Genomic DNA, 21179 nt, shown 5'->3' on the forward strand with positions numbered 1-21179 from the left:
ACCCAACAACTGTGCAATCATGACCTGAGCTGAAGTCAGACGCTTTACCAACTGAGGCACCCGGGTGCCCCAAGAGTCAAAGATAATTCTGAGTTTTCATTATGTGAGTACATGGGAGGAATTTTTCTGAAGATTCCTTACTTCTTAATGAGAAGAGTATTTTTCAGTGGTATCAACTCAGTACAAGCAGCCAATGTGGGGGCAACATAACTAGAGAAAAAGTCAGGAAATTGGGACCTGCCTCTGCATTGACAACTAACCACAGGTGTGATTTTCTAGTAAGCAAGGAAGAGCTGGACCATCACTAGGATTTCTTCTAGGTATACAATTGTATTATTCCCTGGGTCCACATTAAAATGAAGCTTCATAAATAAGAACAGGGATTATGCTTTTTTTTTCATTGTTCTATACTACAAAGTCAATGTCTAACAGCGGTATTTAAACTGTAATATGCCCTCAATAAATACATGCTGAATAAATGAGTGAGTCAACAAAAGATTGTTTATAACAAAGTGAAAGGACTGATTGATTCATATCTTCTGTTTTTGTTTTTTAAACTCAAAGTAGCCATTTGGAGGGTTTTTTTTTTTAAGTTACTTATTTAGAGAGACAGAGAGACAGAGAGACAGAGAGAGAGCATGAGCAGGAAGGGGAGAGAGAGAGGGAGAGGAAGGATCCCAAGCAGGCTCCGAGCTATCAGCACAGAGCCCAATGTGGGGGGCTTGAACCCGTGAACCGTGAGATCATGGCCTGAGCAGAAATCAAGAGTCAGATGCTCAGCCAACTGAGCCACCCAGGTGCCCCTAAAGTTTTAGCCTAAGTAGTGGAGCTGGATTTGACATCAAAAGATTATATTCACACTTCTATAATCTTCCAAGTTATTTGCTATTGCTCACATGTAAATGTTCCCAGCAATGCCTACTCTTCAAAACGGAAAATCTCTGTACCTTTCTGTATATCTCTTATTCCCATTGCCATCTCCACAGGTTGCTAATACTATATAAAATAGAGATCTACCTAGTGAAGGCTGAAATGGAAGGAGTTACTTTCAAATTTCACCGGTTTGGAAATCTTGCATTTGGTTGTGGATTTCTATTGTGCAGTTTGAAGATAAAATAGATCTTGAATTTTTTTTTTCTACAATAAATTGGCTGACTGTATTTACAATGCCCAGTTATTTCAGTCCCTTGTAAATCACAATCCAGCTTAGAAAGCAACATATTTCACATCTCAGCTATTGCTTTGACTCACAAGGACAAAGAATGAAGGAACCAAAACTTAGCAGAAGTGGGTAGACAAACCTTTGCTCACAATTATTCTAGAAAGTGTATTCACAATTTCTCCTTTCCTGATCTACAGCTTCAAAAGCAGTTTGCTAATTCTCTCCCTCACCCCAAAACCGCACATTACCAAATACCTATTTAACACTATGTACACAAAATACCTTAGATGGTAGATTGTTTATTTCTTTTTTAAAAATTTTTTAATGTTTATTTTTGAGAAAGAGAGAGAGAGAGAGAGTGAGAGAGAGAGATGGAGACAGAGCATGAACAGTGGAGGGGCAGAGAGAGGGAAATACAGAATCTGAAGCAAGCTTCAGGCCCTGAGCTGTCCAGCACAGAGCCTGATGTGGGGCTGGAATCCATGAACCATGAGATCATGACCTGAGCCAAAGTCAAATGCTAAACTGACTAAGCCACCCAGTCCCCCCATAGATTGCTTATTTCTAATAAGGATGTTTGAACGTTGTATCTAATAACCTATATACTATCTCATCCCCATCTGAACCCACTACTATTTTTCCTGATCTAAAATTTAATAATATAATGAACTGGATATGCAACAGTTCAGTCTATGTTATAGACTTAAACTATAGTAAGATAAAATAGAACCTTCATAAGATAAAAGAATACCTTCTAAGGTTATATTTAATATTATCCCAAAAAAAGTACATGCCAAGTATTCATTTGAATAATTTGTAAATTACAGAAGGTGTTTCACAGTGAATTTCACTAAAGTTAAACAAAGATGTAATTACATGGTTTAGCCACAGCGTATTTTATTAAGTTCAGTGTTAGAGAGCGCTATATTCCTAATAGTGAATTCAGGATGGGGTTTAAATAAATCTGTTCTCTTCTCTTATGCAAACTGATATCTCTACGAAGTGGGGTTTGGTAGAAGGAACAAATGTCACTGTGTGTGCACGTGTGTGTGCGTGTCTGTCTGCTTTAATGGAAAAGCTAAGAAACTAATGAAGTAACATTCCTATTGGTTACGGGAATAGAATGTTCTCAAGTGGGTGAGATGGCTAGGCTCTCTTAAAAATGGGAAATAAGAATGTTAGCACTACATTTCCGATTACCGAACCCATCTATTTTATTTCTACTGCCCACAGAGCAGAAAGGCATACATTGTTCCAGCATGGGAGAATATGCAACATTGACCTTCTCCTTCCCCTTGAACCAATTTTCACAAAATAGAACCCAGTGAAAGAAAACACAGGGATCCCCAAATGCATATTGAAAAGTAATCCATTTTTCACTCATCAGATAACAACACTTAATGACTTGGGTAACCCAACTTCACTCTCCAATGGCCTTAATGAAAAGGCCAGTTCATTCCATTAGGAAATCAGTGAGATGAATCGTAATGAAAAACTGTGACTCTTTGCCAGGATTTAGCAAAGGCCATGAATAGCCCAGCTTAAAAGTTGAATTTCTTGTTTTCCTTCCTGTGTGGCTCTCTTTGAAAGGACAAGAAAATGGTCCATTTGGTCTTTGGAAAACCCATCTCAGGGCGTGAGATACTGCCAACTGGTTAGGTTATCTTAGGTAAATGAAGTCACGGGAGCATTAGGAATAAAATGACCAGAGGGCAAATTTGCAAGTGAAAACAAAGTGACATGTTTAGGTTTTCTGACTAATGTAGTGAGGGTAGCGAGCAGATCGTATTCCATAGAAAATAGCACCTTTGGGACACAGAGTCCTGGCACATTGAAGTGTTTTCTGCCTCACCCCCATTTCCATCACCCATGAGTTCTCTTCGACATAATAGTTCTGCTATTATTTCTTAAAAATCACCATGCTATGCATGATCTAGGAAAAAAAGAAAAAGAAAAGGACTTACAGGGAAAGTGGCAGGGGGGTGCATAATACTCCAAGGTTTTGTCAACAATACATTCAAAAAAGAAATTTAAAAAGAAAATAGGACCCTAACACAAGGGGTGGAACAGTTTTGCACTTGGTCAGTAGTAAGGAATGCATAAATACTACAGGAAATATGGCACTTTGTCTTGAGAAAGGCCTGAGGTTGACTGGTGGATGTGGGCATCAGAAGAAGTGTTTACAGCTTGTGAGTTACTGCAAAGTGGTAGAAGGAAGATTATCTGAAATCTGATGGGAAGTTATAATATCAGGGGTGGGTGGATGAGCTCCTAACACATGTGGTACATGGAGGTGACTGCAGGTGTCCAAGGACTGTGCAGATGGATTTTGTGTCTTCCTGTGTGGCTCAGGTAAGGTGCAGGTATAGCAGTTTTCATTCACCTAGAGTTTCTTAAGGACAAAATCACGTATGGGCAAACACAAAGCTTGCTCAAATGATGCGTTATGCTCAAGCCACCCCATGTTACATTCAAATTGTCCCCTTGTATATCAAGTGCACTGGAACTGACTTACATTTGCCAAACAGGTGTTAGAGCAGAACTGACTGTATATTCTCAGGTTATACTCATTTAATACTGAAACAGTCAAATGAAGAGTTAAATTTTTTCTTAATCTTCTGGAGATTTCTAGACAGGTGTCCAGTGTTGGGTTGACATATTATATCATTCTACCTCTATATTCATTACCTAGCCCCAATAATACCATTTACCTGCTCATATTAGAGGACCATAATTATGGTAGAATTCCAGGAATTGATCAGGGGCTTCCTTTCTTCTTGCATGATGGAATGCCTTATTGATTGGATTATGTTACCTCGTAGCTCATCTTCCACCTTCTATCCTAATTGTATTTTTTTTTTTATGCTTCTATTTGTTCCGGATCTTAATCACAGTATTCCATAGCATACCAACTTATTATTGCTACATTCCGAAAATTTATCTAGCAACGTCTTATCCTCGAAATGTTCTTTTCTTGTTTCATTTAAAGTTGGATTTTGTTGTTACTGTTTGGTTTTTCTGTTGTTGTTGTCGGTCCAATTCTGTGACACTAATCCACTTACATGAAATAGCCAAAGCAAAGGCTTTTCAATATATCTCATCTGGTTTTTCAATAACGTGCAGAGTTCAGGAGCTTCTCCGTCTAGGAATCTTACTCACGCTTTGGAAACGATTTTACAAGGATCCAATGTAAATATGAAATAACAGGAACACCCACACCATGCTTGGCCCCTTTTTCATCATGTTTTTAATGCTAATCCAAGAAAACAGCCTATAAAATATGCACACACGTATGTACATTGCAGACCTTCTTGTAAACATCCCTTCTGTGATTAAATTGATTCCTGAGGAATTGGTTAAGACAAGCAGTACCAAAGGTCACTTTCAAAACTTCCTGTGCCTCTGAGAATGTTTTGTGTTAATAATATGCATTAGTTTTACAGCCACTTAAGAAGACCTTGTTTATGTCAAACCAGAAACAGAGGGCCAAGATTAAAACTAGGGGTAAATCCTATCACTCCAATACCATCACATGAATGCAGACTTCTGGAAACAAAAGAAAGCTGAGTTTTAAAAGATTCACTCAAAGTCTCAATTTCTTGACAATTTATCCCAAAGCCTCCGTACAAACAGAAAGTAACAGAAAACTGTGCCATCCAGGGACAGAGGCCATCTATTGATCTGGACAGGATGATAGATGAGAAACACAGGAAAGAGCCAGACTTGGGATCACAATTAAAAAAAAAAAGCAAAGCCAAACAGAGGAGTTGGATTCTCAACACTAATAAACTTGCTAAATAGGATTATTTTGCCATTGTAAAAATAGAAAGTAGGAATCTTAGAGAACTTTTTAAACTTCTTCACATTTAGGGAAATATGTTTCTTAATTTTCTCAAATACAAATAAGCAAATAAATATCTATCAATCAACCACAGGCCCTTTTTGGGCAACCTTGTTTGAATCACCAAATGGGGAGACCATGTGAGAACATTATTTGCTTTCTAGAGTTAAAAGAAAATGAGCAGGTGTTTCATACAGGGAACATGATTTCATTGATGGTGTTAAACCCTCTTACCTAAATTTCTTTGACGACAAACGTTTCCATTTCCCTTTTAGAGCCAATATGTTTTGCTTTCTCAGAGTAGCACAACACAATTCCATAAACCATAGATGGCTGGTGAGTCACTTTTTTTTTTTCCCTAGAGATCAGAGATTATCAGAGCTTGAAATTTGAATGCTGTGTAACTGCCCCAACTCTCCGACACTGCTCACGAAGTTTCTGAAGTTTTAAGCAAACAAGGAAAACATATTTAAAAAAAAAAAATTGGCTTCTTTTGAAAGTGGGAACTCAAGTTACCAACGTCCTGCCCTTATTGGGTTACTGTTGTCATAGTCTACATGGGAGACTCTTCTCATATGATTGTAATTACCAACATAACCAAGCTATTAGAGTATGGCATCAGGGCCTGCCTGTCACAGTGCCTAAGGTGATTTATCTTGAAAAGGAGACAGAGGGCTGCAGATGAATGAACCATAGGAAACTGATTTGTGCAACGTATTCAGCATGGCAACATGGTCTCAAATCCGCTCATTTGGCCCAGCTCAGGTATCAGTAACTGGAGAAGAGCAGAGAACGGCAATCAGTTGAAATTACTCCTGTCTGATCAGTTCTAAGCTTGTGACAGGTGACGTGCTGCACAGTTAGTTCCTAGGGGAGAGGAGACAAGAAATAGAAGTGTGGCGGTGGGAAGAGCCAACTGAAACTCCCAAATGTAAGTCGAAATTATTTGAGTATAAAGGAAAAGCATAAGGAAACAGCATATGGGGTGCCTGGGTGGCTTAGTCTGTTAAGCTTCCAACTCTGGCCCAGGTCGTGATCTCATGGTTTGTGAGTTTGAGTCCCATGTCGGGCTCTGTGCTGACAGCTCAAGACCCTGGAGCCTGCTTCGGATTCTGTGTCTCCTTCTCTCTCTGCCCCTCTCCCGCTCATGCTCTGTCTCTCAAAAATAAATAAACATTATAAAAAAGAAAAGAAATAGCATATAACTGTTGCAGAAAATATATCCAGGACTTCTCATCGTTTCTACTCCAGCAAGTTTTTATTATTTTTTATTTGTTTAACTAGACATAGATGCTGTTGTTAATTGCTACTTTCCTTACTCACACTCAGCTTCAGGTGGATACTGCTAACACACAAGCTCTTCTGAGCTCTGTTTTGGATACTGTGATTATCTTGAATGACTTGCTTGAATAAACTACCTGAAATCTGGTGATGATCCACCTACTGGCTGGTCTCCTGGCACTTTGCCACTTGTCCAGATAGAGTGTGGATTTTCTATTCTTTTTCCGTTACTATATTTGAGGTGCTTGCCTCTCTTTCAACTAGGTTCATCCCATAGCCAAGCTAACTCCTCAGTGCAAGTCCATTATTGGTTTTCTGTACTTCCATTTGGACCCATGAAAGGGAAATCCCAGCATGACTGGGGAACACAGTGTGGGTGCCTGAAGCATAGCCAGTGCTCTGCATATATCAGGAAGACAATGTGTTAATGAATTGACTTGGCAAAGTCAAATCACTGAGTCATCTGAACACACAGACCAGGTAGTGCTAGGAGAGCACCAAACTCCATGCATCACGCTATAATGGAAAGCAGATTGCTACCAATTCCCTCAAATTAGTCAGGGATGGACAAAATAATACTACGAATTGCAAAATGATTCTACTAATAACCATTTCCCAGCATGCCTCTGTGAAGAAAAAAGTATATAGAGGAAACCAGGTATTTGACGTCTGGGGTATGTGATTATGTTAGGCGGTTCTGACTCATTCTGCTTGATATGTTGACTGAACTTTCCCATCATTCAATTGGTTATCCTAGAAAAACATTTTAAATAGATATGTGTGTGTGTGTATGTGTGTGTGTGTATATATATATATATACACACACATATATATATACACATATATACACATATATACACACATACACACACATATATATGTATATATATGTATATATATGTATGTACATAGAATATAAATATAAGATATAAATATATCTTATATATACGTATATATGTACATACATATATATGTAAGATATAAAAATAAAACTCTTGGGGGGATGATTTCTGAAATAAAATAAATGGCAATTTCTGGGTCATTTCATTGCATCTCATCAACGAGTTGACACTTGTTTCAGAGGTTATCATTATGAGATGGTAGGAACTAACAAGGTATGGGAAATACTAAATGATTATTAAATCACATTAAATTTGATTGTACATTGTTGAAGAGAAGACACAACTTGGTTCTATAGTCTGAAAAACACTGGTCTTAAAATTGAGAGATCTAACTTGTGGTCTCAACTTTGCCACTTACTAATCTGTGACCTTGAGATGTCACTTAACTTCCCTTAGGCTCAGTTTTTTCTTCTACAAAATTAAGATGACTAAAAGTCAAACCTAAGGTTCTTTCCAGCTTAGAAATTCCATGATTCTTGGATAATTTTTGTCATATTCGTGTATCTATCTATCTATCTATACATACATATATACTTTAAAGGTGTATTTATGTTTGAAAGAGAGAGGGAGCACAAGCAGGGGACGGACAGAGAGAGAGGGAAACAGAGAATCCAAAGCAGGCTCTGTGCTGCCAGTGGAGAGCCCGATGTGGGGCTCAAACTCATGAAACTTGAGATCATGACCTGAGCCAAATCAGATGCTTAACCAACTGAGCCACCGAGGCACCCCATCACATGCCTATATTTTAACTGCAATTTTCTGTTCTATGAGAATAAGCTAGAACTTTAGATACATCCTCCTTTGCTCTTTCTAACATACAACCCAACTATCATATGGTTTTTAATTTACTGATTTGAATGAAATAAGCCGAAGTATTTCACCTTAAAGGTGACTGTATAATACGTAATTCTGGTATATTCAGTAATGGTGCTGGCTTATGACATGCTAATCAGTCCTATCTCTAAAAATGGAGCTACAAATACATACACTGTAATTCAGGCATAGAATTTTCCTCTACAACAAATAGTGTGGTTTCTTGATGAAGTGAATTAGAAATGTCTTGTGTTTGTGTACAAATGGTTTCGAGCAGAGTACACAATCTATACGTGGAGGTTGTGCCCTTCATTTGTCCCGTGGGATGCTGATTAGTGGTATTATTAGGAGCTATGGAAAAAATGTGGGCTCTTCTTAAATATGAAGCAGGATCCTGTCATAGAAACACATCCATTCTGGCACCTGGCTCCTAGTAATTTTTGTTCCTGATCCTTTAGTATTTGTTGGTTTGGTCAGGGGACAAAGGAAAGTTGTTCCATAACAACCAGATGGAAAACCATAAGCTCAGTGAAACCCAAGAATTGTTTGAACTCATGCCACAGGCAGCAGCAAGGTAACCGTGCCAAAATGGGTCAAAATTCCCCAAACCACAGAAGGGTCAACCGTGTGCTGTAGGAGGGTCAAAATATACATCATATTGTCACCCATCCAACTTTGAAAAGGCAGCACCTGTCATGTATGGGGAAGGAATCGGTCACTAGACTATAGAGTCACAGGAAGTGACTATTCTTCTCTCTTATTGGTCAAACAGGGAGCCCTTCTTTAGGGAGCAGAATTCTCCTCTTCAGAGCTAATTCTCACAATTACACTAATTCCATGCTAATGGCACTAATTCTAATAATGAGAACTCGCCCGTTAAGCCTAGCTAACCAAGGAAAACAATAACGTATCCCGCCACGGTTCTTCTAGTCTTCACCTCAGTTAGAGAACCATTGATGAATCATGAATCCTTCCTTATACATTTGAATTGCACTTGCTCTAGGAATTTTCTGAGGAAGAGCTTATATCGTGACAAAGGAATAGAAAAAGAGGTTTGTTCTGCATGTCCTGATTTTTCCCCAGAATAGATACAAATCCATGACTGCCATCTAGTTAAAAGAGAATCAATGCAGGGAGAAAAAAAAAAAAAAACTCACCAGGAAACAACCATTTTGATCTATTTCTAGCAGCTTTCTCCTATGTAGCATTTACTAAAGGTCAGGCACTATGTTAGGCACTTCAAGTATGTTATCTCATTTAATCCTTACAACCTCATGAGTCAACACGAAATTATCGCTCCTATTTTACAAATAAAAATTTGAGCCTGGAAAAAGTTGACTTCCAAGTCACATGGCTGGTGAGGGTCCCGGGTTCTCTTCATCACTGGCCTTTTTCCTGACATGTGCTTTTGCACATGGTCCTTGGGGCAGAGGCAAACCTGTCCGTCTCCTTCATCTAAAGGAGAAATTTCCCCTTGAATTACAACAGGTTTCTTCTGGGTATTCTACAAAAAGGAAAATGCACGTGGGGAGAGCCCAGCCATAATAGGATGTTGCAATCCCCTTGAAAGTAAGTAGGAAGTAGCATATGCCAAACCTTTTCAGCACACATCTTCACCAAGAGTGGGCTAATATGTTGTCAGTCGCTTTTCTTCCTTGAACTCTTGCTACTTCATTAAAAAATATCTGTCTTCCTCTGACTGTGAGAATAGGGCTTACATTGTCACAGAAGCGATTTTCAAGGTCGTCATGAGAAAACACCACGCTCCCTCAAACCAGGCACACTACTGGAGGTCAGATGGGGCACTTCATTCATTTCCTGAAATTCCTTAAGCCCTTGAAACTGATACTGATCTGTAAGTTCTTGGATGTTCTAAACATCCAAACCACAATGGATTATGGAAAGAGAAGGTCTCAAACTGGTTCTATGGCATTACCCTAGTAGGATTTTCATTTCCTATTATAAATTTTTTTAATGCTTATTTATTTTTGAGAGATACAAAGACAGAGTATGAACGGGGGTGGGGCAGAGAGAGAGGGAGACGCAGAATCCGAAGCAGGCTCCAGGCTCTAAGCTGTCGGCACAGAGCTGTACACGGGGCTTGAACCCATCCACCGTGAGCTCGTGACCTGAGATGAAGTCGGACGCCCACCCGACTGAGCCACCCAGGCGCCCCATTCATCTATTATAATGAGCAAGTTGAAATTCAAGAATTTGACAAAATCTCGGTGAAGACAAAGAATTGTAAAGCTGAACAGGATATGATGATCCTCGCTTTAAAATCTACAGGAGATACCCAGCTTCATTCATTCCTTAACTATACGTTAATGTTCAACAATCCTTTTTAGTGACTTCCCCTAGAGGTTCACTTCCATTCAAAGGATATCTGCTCCACATTTTAAATCTCACTAAAATGTTTCCTTTAACTTTCTTTTTTCCAAGCTATGCCTTTTCATGTTATTATAATCATGGGTAAAATGATGACATTTTGTGGAAAAAATCAGGGTATATGGTCCAGTGGAATATGTTTCTGATTTACGAGTTTATTTACAAATAAACACAATTTGATTATCCTTTTAATGAATTGCTTTTATTGAAAAGCATATAAAGGCACCCAAGCAGACTGCCATAGAAAACCTGATTTGCGTGGTCCGGGGTCACTTTTCCTAATCATTAAACAAAAATAACAGCCACCACCATGAAAACCCTTAAAGACTTAGCAACGTGAATATTGCAACAGTAAAAAATAAATCAACAGACATTTTTAAATAAATAAGTAAACAAATAAAGTAACTTATTATCATCCTGAAAGTAAGGCACACATTTGGCATTTACATTACAAGTCAAAGTAATTATTTAAGTTAAATAAGCACTGATTTTTATCATTACCCATTAGTTATAATACTTTGAAACCCACACATCAAGGTTGTTTTAAAAATACAAAGGACTCTCCTATACGAACCCATTAAAACACACAAGAGCCACTTGGAAATTATTGATGAAAGAGCAGACCTAGGCTGGCTGACTAGTGACTATGTCCCCAACGTGGCCGCAGAAAGAAGTTCCTGCTCAAACCTCAGAACACGCCTCTTCCCCTTAAGTAACTTACCGATTGATGCATTCTTCGGAAGTCTGACGTGGGAGGAAGGGGAGTGTGAGAGGCGTGGAAAGTGTGAGTAGAAGACGGAGGGCATCTCTCAGGTAGGGGCCAGAGGCAGGAGCCCTCAACCCTGTCCAGGCTTAGAATGACCTGGGAGCATTTTACCCCTCCCCAAACCAATTAATCAGAGTCTCTGGGGACGGTGTTTGATGCTAGGTATTTATATAGCACAGCAAGGCTGACAGCCAATGGTTCATAGGTGACCAGTGAGAAACGTTCTGTATACACTGAGGCCAAACATGTTCGAGATCCTCAGACACAGTGGTTCTTAAACTCAGGTGCATCAGAATATCTTGGAAGACTTGTTCAAACACAGATTGCTGAGCCCCACCCCCAGAGTTTCTGATTCAGTAGGTCTGTGACCACCAGGCCCAACATTTGAATTTTTAACAAGTTCCAGGTGACACTGATAATTGCTGATCTGGGACCACACTTTGGCAGCCAATCGGCTGAGTCCACCACCCTTCCCCAGCCAATCGGCTAAGGCCATGATCCCTATAAAACCTTTGTGCTTTTGAATCTCTCTCCCTCTCTCCCTCTCTCCCTCTCTCTCCCTCTCTCCCTCTCTCCCTCTCCCTCTCCCTCTCTCTCCCTCTCTCTCCCTCTCTCTCCCTCTCTCTCCCTCTCTCTCTCTCTCTCCCTCCCTCCCCCTCTCTCCCCCTCCCTCCCCTTCCCTCCCCCTCCCTCTCTCTCTCCCTCTCTCCCTCTCTCTCTCTCTCTCTCTCTCCCTCTCTCCCTCCCTCTCTCTCTCTCTCTCTCCCTCTCTCCCTCCCTCTCCCCTCCTCTCTCTCTCTCTCTCTCTCTCCCTCACCCCCTCACCGGAGGCAGGAACATCCACACCTTAAACTAGACAAGCATAATAAGAAGAGGAAATGATGGAGGCACATGGCAGTGTATGAAACCGTGCCCATTTCCAGAGGGCAAGGTTTTGGTGCTTCTTACCCCCACTTATACCACCATATTAACTTAGACTGCCAGAGACCAAAACTCATGGGACCCTTGAACATCAAAGGCCATTAGCGCCACACCACCTACTGGTTCCTGGTTTTGCATTTCACGTCTCAGCTGCTCAGTCTGACTCATGCCTTGCTTGCAGGGCCATCCACATCCATAGTATGAAAATGGATTTGTTCATTTGTCTAACTGAGAAAGTTTAAAGTCTAGAACAGCTAGATATACTTTACTGGTGAGGTACTAAAGGCCCGTGCATCTTTAATAAATCCCTCCCTTCCCAGAAAATGTGTCCTTCCATAGCACATTGTCCAAGGCACTATGATCAGACTCGTAACTACAAATTATGATTATTTATATGCACAGCCCCCTTCCCCGCCATACTGTGAACTTCTCAATGTCTCCTCATTTCGGCAGCCACCACCCACACTCCTCTGTCCCTCTAACTCTTCATGGTGACTTCCTGGCATTTCCTATCGACTTTTTAAATAAATGTAAAAGTGAATGAATAAATGACCTTTGATTGTCCTTCATGTGAATGAATGCCTTGCCCCTCAAGAAAAATATGGCACATGTTATTTTGCAACTAGTCTGTACCGCAAAGTAGGTAGGCATCCCGAGATACGAATTACTTCCTCAGTCTGACCTTATTGACTCTTTCTACTGTACAGTGAAGGAAAGGCAGCAGGCTTCCTGTTTGCTCACAGCAAACCTTCCTGCCTTTTACTGCATTTTGGAGCTGGCTCTCAATTTCTCGATGATTCTCTTCACACAGAAATGCAGCTTCGTACGTTGGCAAGGCTGCACTGCCACGGGAGAATCCGCATTTTCTAGCCTGTTCGAAATGGCCTTTGTTCTTTGTCAACCCTGTCCAAAATTAAGGTGTTCTGGAGAAATCTGCAGTTGATCTTGGGACTCAGGCAGAAACCAGAATGGCATCAAAATCACTGGTTGTTCACAGTGATTGGATACCTTTGAAGAATATATTTTATAAATAAATGACCACATTTTCTTTAGAATAGAGGCTCGTATATCTTAAATAACATTTCCCACTGTAGCCATGATTTGTGGTAGGATTGAAATGATTGAATTGGGTAGTCTAGATTTTCAAAGTCAGACATTCCCACCTTCACAGGAATTTCTGGGGAAGAAAAATGCGTCACAGGTCAGAGGGGCTTGGGGTAAGAAGCGGCAGCCCACAGATCCAGTTTCCGAGTTCCCACTACGGATATGATATCCAGCAACAAGAGCCTTGCCTCTGGAGAAGAAAGAGGCCTTCCAGAGAGTCAGCTGGAAAAGAGAAACAAAACCGCCAGCCGAAACGGGCTTCACCCCCTTGAAGCTTACATAACCATTGTTTTTAAGTCTTTTGACATCAGTGGGTAGAGGGGCACTTTGAAGCTACATTTAATATTTTCTCCAAGTACAAAAGAAAATTTAATCGCCAAATTATAAATCAAGGCTAAGGTATTGCCAAATGGCTGTGAGAATAATATAAAAAGGGTTTCGTTTGTCTGTTTGCTTTTTGTTTTTGTTGTGTTGTGTTTTGTTTTGTTTTAGCTTCTGCACACGCTTGGTCTGGCAAGTCCAGCAGTGAAAATTTAAAGAACACATCTCATATCTGAAGAAGTCTGCCCTTGGCAAGGTAAAGGCAACACCTGACTGATATATTGGCTTCCCACTGAGGTGTTGCATTTAAGCAAAAAAGTTTCACGCATTTGCCTCAGGTAAGTGAGTCTCACTGACTGAGAGGGAGCCATGAATCCCGGGGCTTACAACTCCAGAAATCTTCTGCAAAGAAACACATTTAGAAGTTTAAGAGAGGTAGACTACCCGAGCTGTTTCTTACCAGCACATTACCAGGTCTTTTGCAGTATTTGTATGCAAATACATCCAGACAAAAGATGTTATTGTCTGGGAGACTTTGGAGGAATCAGGTTCCATCACCTGGAGGCTAGTGGTGGTCAACCTACAGAAAGCAAACAATAGTTCCCAGACCTCGCTCACTTGGGTTGGTGTATTATGCTTGATTCCTTCAATGCTATTCTACTCATGTCCTTTTAATTCCTTTTGCAAAGCTCATTTGCCATAGACTGGATTGAAATGTCGCACCGTGGGCATTCCCCAAGCATAGTAAACGCTGTGGGTTGATATATAAATGGAAATTTACCAACTCATATGAAGGGTCTCTTGGGGAGACAGAATTTGAATGTAAATTCAGATAAATTTAGGTTTATAATTAGGAATGGTCTGGATTCGGTTTGGAGTTTTGAGATAGAATATGTAGGCTCTGCTTCTGTTGACTTAAATTATCCAGAAACCTTTATTTTCCAAATACATTTTTCCTCCTTTATTCATTGTCCTTAGGAATTAGCTATTTAAAATTATCTACTTTGCTCAGATGTATATAGGAACCTACTTCTAATAACCTGATTAATAAGCTCCTTTATTAGATAATAACTTTGAAAATCATTACAACAAAGAATGAGCTCCCAAGTCCAGTAATTTGAAAATACTGTTAGACATATACTCAATATAATAGTTCTGTATTTCTAGAAGGATGCAGCTCTCATTTTAAAACATAATACAATTTTTAGCTTAAAATAAAATGATGGGTCTGGTCTGGCACGTAAGAAGGCTGGAAATTGTCACACCATCCTAACAACAAATACAAAACTGATCAAAGATCAACAACTCTTCTTAGCTCTGCCAAGGAAAATTGCTACCACCGAAACTGGAGACACAAACCAGGAAACACAGAGAGTCACGAGTTATCAGAGCAGAAACCTCCATGAAAACCAGAGCCAGGGTAGAAAAATCTATACTGTCACTGACAATTGCTGGACACTTATGTGGACAAGTCCGAGAGATAAAAACAAAACAAAACGAAAAACAAAACAAAAACTCCAGGGGACTGCATGTTATCTCTTTAAGATTCTGATTTCAATTCCTTTAGACATATACCCAGAAGTGGGATTTCTGGATCATATGATAGTTCTATTTTTAATTTTTTGAGACACTGCCATACTGCTTTTTCATATTGCATGTACCAATTTACATTCCCATTAACAGTAAACAAGACTCTTCCACATCATCACCACATCCTTGCCAACACTTGTTATCTTTTGTGTTTTGGGTAATCGACATCCTAACAGGTATGAAGTAATATGTCGCTGTACTGGTCTCAAAGGTGTATCTTATTCTCTTACTGATCACGACGTTCAGTACTCTTTGACTGATGATCCGAAACCATGGGAAGAGGCATCAGTAAGGTTTTGAAAAGCAATTACCTATGCTGGCTTCTTTGCCAGTCAAGAGACCAGGGAACATGAATGTTTACTTTACGTCAAAACCATCAAGTCAGAAATTCAGCCGAAATTCACTTAGAGAGCTCTCATTTATGGTTGCAGAATCCAAAATGCAGTTTCACAATACCAGACTACTCCTTCAGAGTAAAACCCAACCTGTGATTTGAGCTAACATTGACTCGCTGCCTAGACTGAGAAAGGCCCTGGGCTAGAAACCTTACAAATATGATTTCTTTTATCTCCCTAGCTTCTAACCCCCATTCCACGGATGGGAAAACTGAGGCTCAGAATTTAAAGCAATCTATGTAAATTCACATGGATAAGGAGTAGTACTGGACTTAGAATTCAAACTGACATGCATATGATTTGAAATCTATGTCCTCCCCCCCAGAACAGATCAAAACATGAACCCGATTCATAGATATTCTAGCAAGGAAACTGAATTAGACATCAGGACACTTGTGGAGCACCTGGGTGGCTCGGTCAGTTGAGCAGCCAACTTCGGCTCAGGTCACGATCTCATGGTTCATGAGTTTGAATCCTGCATTGGGCTCACTGCTGTCAGCACAGAGCCTGCTTTGGATCCTCTGTCCCCATCTCTCTGCCCCTACCCCACTCATACTCTCTCTCTCTCTCTCTCTCAAAAATAAATAAATCATTTTTTTTTAATTAGAAAAAATAAAAGAGGTCAGGACACTTGTTCCCAGCACACAGCTTGACCAATTATGTTACCTGGATAAGCCATCTCCTCTCTCTGAGCCTCAGTTTTCTCACATGTGAAATGAAAAGCTCTAAAGTGATCTTTAATGACAGTATAGCTCAACATGAAATAAGTGATTATAAAAAAATAAATTAGCATTAAATAATCCCTGTTAACATTCATTTTGGAGACAATATGAAAGGCAAATACTTAATGACAGAAGCATCTAGACCAAAGCTGACAGCATTAACAATAGAAAAAAAAAATCCTTTACTATTGTTACAAATCATTTAAGCTTAAAATTTTGACTTACCTTTTCACAGGCTCACAATGTCTTGAGTTAGCTGCCTCTTAAGCTTCTCTTGCTACCTCTGATTCAGCCTAAGCAAAACACCTTTCCTGCTTTGGCCAGTTTCTATTATCTCCTTTTATCAGGATCTTGGTTTGATATCCAGCCCAGTCAGTCCATGAGGACACAGATATCAATGAAATTCTGACGCCAATATTATGTTGTGTTCGTAAACTTTCTTCCCTTCAGCCAAACCACATGGTCACCAAATATTTGAGGAGAAACTCATGTTGGACAGAAGCATTTGAGAAAAACCTGAGAGCAGTGTATGCTTCATCACTGGCTCTCTCTGGAGATTCACACCCTTTTCACCAACACAGGCTGGGGACAGTTGTGTAACTCATAGAGAGCCTATGGTTCACTTCGAGCCTCAGTTCACTTACAAGTTGAAGTGTGTGGATAATCCAGAATCCCAGATTCACTGGAGACTAACAGACTATGTTTTTTCACACCCTCATGCCTCTGACAAATCTCATAATGTCCTCTACCATTTCACAATCCTAGAAAACTTTGATCCATATTTTTGTCCTTGGTTTAATCATCCACCTTCTCTGGAAGGATTGTCCCTATATCATGGCTGCTAGTTATGGGCCGACTATTTGTTCCTAAGGTATTTTTATTTTAACACCTGCTGTATTAGAATGTAATCATATCTTTACAGATTTGTCTTTGCTCATAGAGCAGAACTTCAGTGATAAGACCCATGGCTAATCTTTCTCTAAGTCTTTCAGAGAACCTATCAAAGTACCTAGTATAGAAGAGACCCAAATAAAGCATGCTTGGAGTTAATTAATGCATCAAAATACTAATTAAGCATAGATCCCTCTACTTAGTAAAACCTTGAAAGACAAAGAGGTAATTTGCTCTTAATCTCTAAGCAATGTTGTATGATCCATCCAATGTATATTTATGGAGCACCTACTATATGTCCCATGCTCTTTTAGGGTCTGTGAATATAACCAAAAAAAAATGGATGCAACTCCTGCTGTGTGAAGTATTCCATTAGAACAGAATAGAGACAAGTGGCACAAGAAAAGTCGGGTGTAGTAGATGAGGAATCCTGTGAAAAAAGCAGGAAGAAAATTCTGGATGTGTAAGGGAAGGTAGCTACTTTATATAGGGCAAAATAAGAATGCAGGAGAAGGAAAAAAAGGAGGAGGAGGAGGAGGAGAGCAGCCGAAGTAGCCTCAACAAATAGCAAGTACCATTTGATTTGGCTGATGGATTTATAATTAATGAAGCAATCACACATACATTTTCTGGAATTCAGGGAAGGCGATTTATTAGATTTGCTGATAACGTGTCTTTCTCCTTGTAGCTCCTGGATATAACATAATTCACTTCACTCTTAACCTATAAGGGTAGCCAACTAGGACCAGAGAGAGAGAGAGAGAGAGAGAGAGAGATCTTTCCCCATTAGAGACTGACAGGCCAGCGGATCCCTTTGCATTTCAGAAAACCACATGTTCTTACAGTTTCATTGGTTCTGTGTAGGGATCTTTATCCTGCGAAGCTCTGATCTCAAAGCAGAACTCATGTCCCTTCCCCGATAGTGACACCATGTAGCAGGAGCAAACTGTCAGGCAATTTTCTGGCCAGAAAATTTGGTTGATGTTTTAATTGTTCTGAATAGCCTATTATTTGATCGGCAACAGTTGGTTATACTGCCTCACACCTGTGCAGCTGCACATGTATAGGGTGAGGGGCGGGGGTAGGGGCGCAGGGGCGGGGGTAGGGGTGGAGGGTGGGGAAACAGCTGCATAATTGGTCTGTAAAGTGGTGCAGACAGATATTGTAACATTCATCAAGGACAACAAGGTATTGAGAGAATGGAAAACTCTAGTAGATGCAGTTAAATACTTAAAAGCCGGTAGCATATTATTAATGTCTTCTGAGGGAGAACGGAGTTGAAAACCTCAAGGAAGCTACCGAAGAGAATGCTAACGTGCAGGAAAACTCCGATTTCTTCTCTTGGGTGTCCATGGAGCCTTCCGTGACATAGAGAATGATCACTGGTCATGTTTCTCAAACTCTGTTCTGAAGACAGAGTTTTTCTTCCTCAGGCTAACCAAGGCACTCTGGCACAACACTCGAATTGTTCTTTTCCCAGTTTGCAAGATGAACGCCTACAACAAAACTCAGTTTGTTCATGGAAACACCTCAATTTTAGCTTGCTTGCTTGCTTGCTTGCTTGCTTTCTCCCCTTGAAATATAATCTGCATCCAATTTTCTGTGTTCTTTTAAAAATCTCTGAACGTAGATTTTTGCTTACAAATTATAAAGGTTTATCAGTAAGAGACAATTATTTTTCCTATGTTAGAAGTAACCAATTAAAAGGAATATTTGGCGGGGGAAACAACCTCATTCATACAGCCACAGTAAAATATCTAAGAATTTTCTTAACATCTACTGTATGTGATGAGTATGTCACTGAATCTAAGAAAGTGGGCTTCTGGAGACGGACTTTGGTTCTGACTCTGGACCTACGGTGAACAGCGACAAATGTATAAGGGAAGGTATAAGGGAAATGTGTAATAGATGTATAAGGGAAGGTAGCTACTTTATATAGAGAAAGATGAGAATGAAGAAGGAAAGAGGAAGAAAAGTAGAAGGAGGAGGAGGAGAGCAGCCGAAGTAGCAGCAACAAATAGCAAGTACCATTTGATTTGGCTGATGGATTTATAATTAGCCAAGCAATCACACATACATTTTCTGGAATCCAGGGAAAGCGATTTATTCACCTACGGTAAACAGGGACAAATTACCCTCCTTGTTCCTCAGTGTCACCCCTGTTAAATGGGGACGACGACAAACCTCTCTCTTTTAATCTTAGAAGTTAAAAGTCCTTAGAGCAATGCCTTGCACACAATTAATTTTCACTAAACATTGTCTATTTTTACATGATACGAGGAGTGGCAAAATTCCACTGAGAAATATCAAAGAAGAATTAAATAAATGAGGATGTACCTTATGCTCCAGGCTGGGAAGGATGCTTCTTATGACAATGTATTCTCAGGTTATTCCATCAGTAGTACATCCTTCTGTTCTGAATTCACGTTAACAGCAATTCTTGCTGGAAATCGACCACATGGCCCTATAATGCAACCAAGAGCATAAACTTATGAGAATGTCTAAGGAAAATAAAACGGGAGATGAGAGTAATGCAAATAAGTCGCATTACCGGGTGTTACAATGTTACAGTCAGAGTAATGAAGTCACCAGTGAAGAAGCCAGAATAAGCCAAATTTAAGACATTAGGTTTGCCAGAGGAAGATGCTAAAGTGGGAAAAAGCAAAATATTGGATGAAGGTCACAGCACAAACAAATGAGGAAAGAATGTACTATTCAATAAAAATAAATAAATAGATAAATAAATAAATAAATAAATAAATAAAAATGGAAAGGCGCCTGGGTGGCTCACTCAGTCCGTTAAACCTCTGACTTCAGCTCAGGTCATGATGTCACGGTCCGTGAGTTCGAGCCCCATGTCAGGCTCTGTGCTGACAGCTCAGAGCCTGGAGCCTGCTTGGGATTCTGTCTCCCTCTCTTCTCTGTGCCTTCCCCACTTGCACTCTGTGTGTGTCTGTCTCTCTCAAAAAATAAACATTAAAAAAAATGTTTTTAATGGAATAATTGGCCAGCTATTTGGAAAACCAATCAATTTTACAGCCTATCTTCATACCTTACAGCCAAATAACACCAAGGGAAATTTTTAAAAATTAAACCATAAGGAAGTCAAAAGAAAATGTATTTATTTGGTCACCAGATACAGAAAGAATATTTAACTAATGAGGGAACTGTGTCTTCATTATCACTGTCATAGGTAGTACTTATTAAACATTTACTAGGTGTTCAGCAATGCATAAAGTGCTTTATGTTCTTTTCTCTTTATTCTTTACTCTTATTGACTCTGGTTTAGAAATATGGAAGATGAGGCATAGGAAAGTTAAGTAAGGTTGCACAGCCCGGAAGTGGCAGTGAATGAATTGGGGCGGTCTGATTCTAGAACCCTGTGCTCTCAGATTTTTACCATCTAAAATAGATCTAACGGAATAAAATTGGAGAGGAAAAGACAAAATGGAGAGAAACAGAGAGGCAGGGAGAGAGAGAGAGAGAGAGAGAGAGAGAGAGCAAGCGAGCAAATGGGCCAAGATATAAATGAAACCTTTGTCATAAAGTAAAAGCAAAGGGACAGTAAACTTGTAAAGAAGTTGAACTTCCCTCATCAGTCACACCCACAGAACCAAGACACCGAATTACCTCTTTTTCTTTTAAACAGAAAATCCGCACTGCTTTCTTTCTTTGTCTATCCAAAGGATCATATTTAGAACTAGTAAGATCTCGGGGAGGCATCAATTAGGCATTGCCAAACTGTGTTCCAGAGATGGAACACCAATTCCCCCTTGCCACAAGTGGCAAAAGAATAGGAAGCCTTCAAAGTATTTGTAGCCTTTGACCTAGAAATTCCACTTCCAGGAACCTACTCTAAGGGCAATTGTGGAAAGGCAAGAGAGAGTTTTCATCATAGAGATGTTTGTTGAAAAAATTTTTCTTAGAGTAGGGAAATGTGGGGAATGATCTAAATGCCCCGCAATAAGAAAATGGTTGGGTAAATGAAGGTATATCTAGGAGATATACTATATTATATTACTGTATTATATACTATAGCAGAGGGGTCAGCAAATTCCTGCTGTGAGCTGAGCCCAGCCCAC

The 21179-nt window shown here is 39.8% G+C and overlaps 1 protein-coding gene across 1 annotated transcript in view; it reads right to left on the bottom strand.

Annotated features, from left to right (window-relative positions):
* The window catches only part of KCNJ16 (potassium inwardly rectifying channel subfamily J member 16), an 85554-nt gene extending 65979 nt beyond the window's left edge, over window positions 1-19575 (bottom strand). The window contains exon 1 of the mRNA XM_058702739.1: window positions 19435-19575. The gene's annotated coding sequence lies outside the window, so the exon portion shown is untranslated. The remainder of the gene's footprint in view (window positions 1-19434) is intronic.
* Window positions 19576-21179: the final 1604 nt, after the last annotated feature.

The sequence above is a fragment of the Neofelis nebulosa genome, chromosome 16 (genome assembly GCF_028018385.1).
Source record: "Neofelis nebulosa isolate mNeoNeb1 chromosome 16, mNeoNeb1.pri, whole genome shotgun sequence".
Classification (NCBI taxonomy): domain Eukaryota; kingdom Metazoa; phylum Chordata; class Mammalia; order Carnivora; family Felidae; genus Neofelis; species Neofelis nebulosa.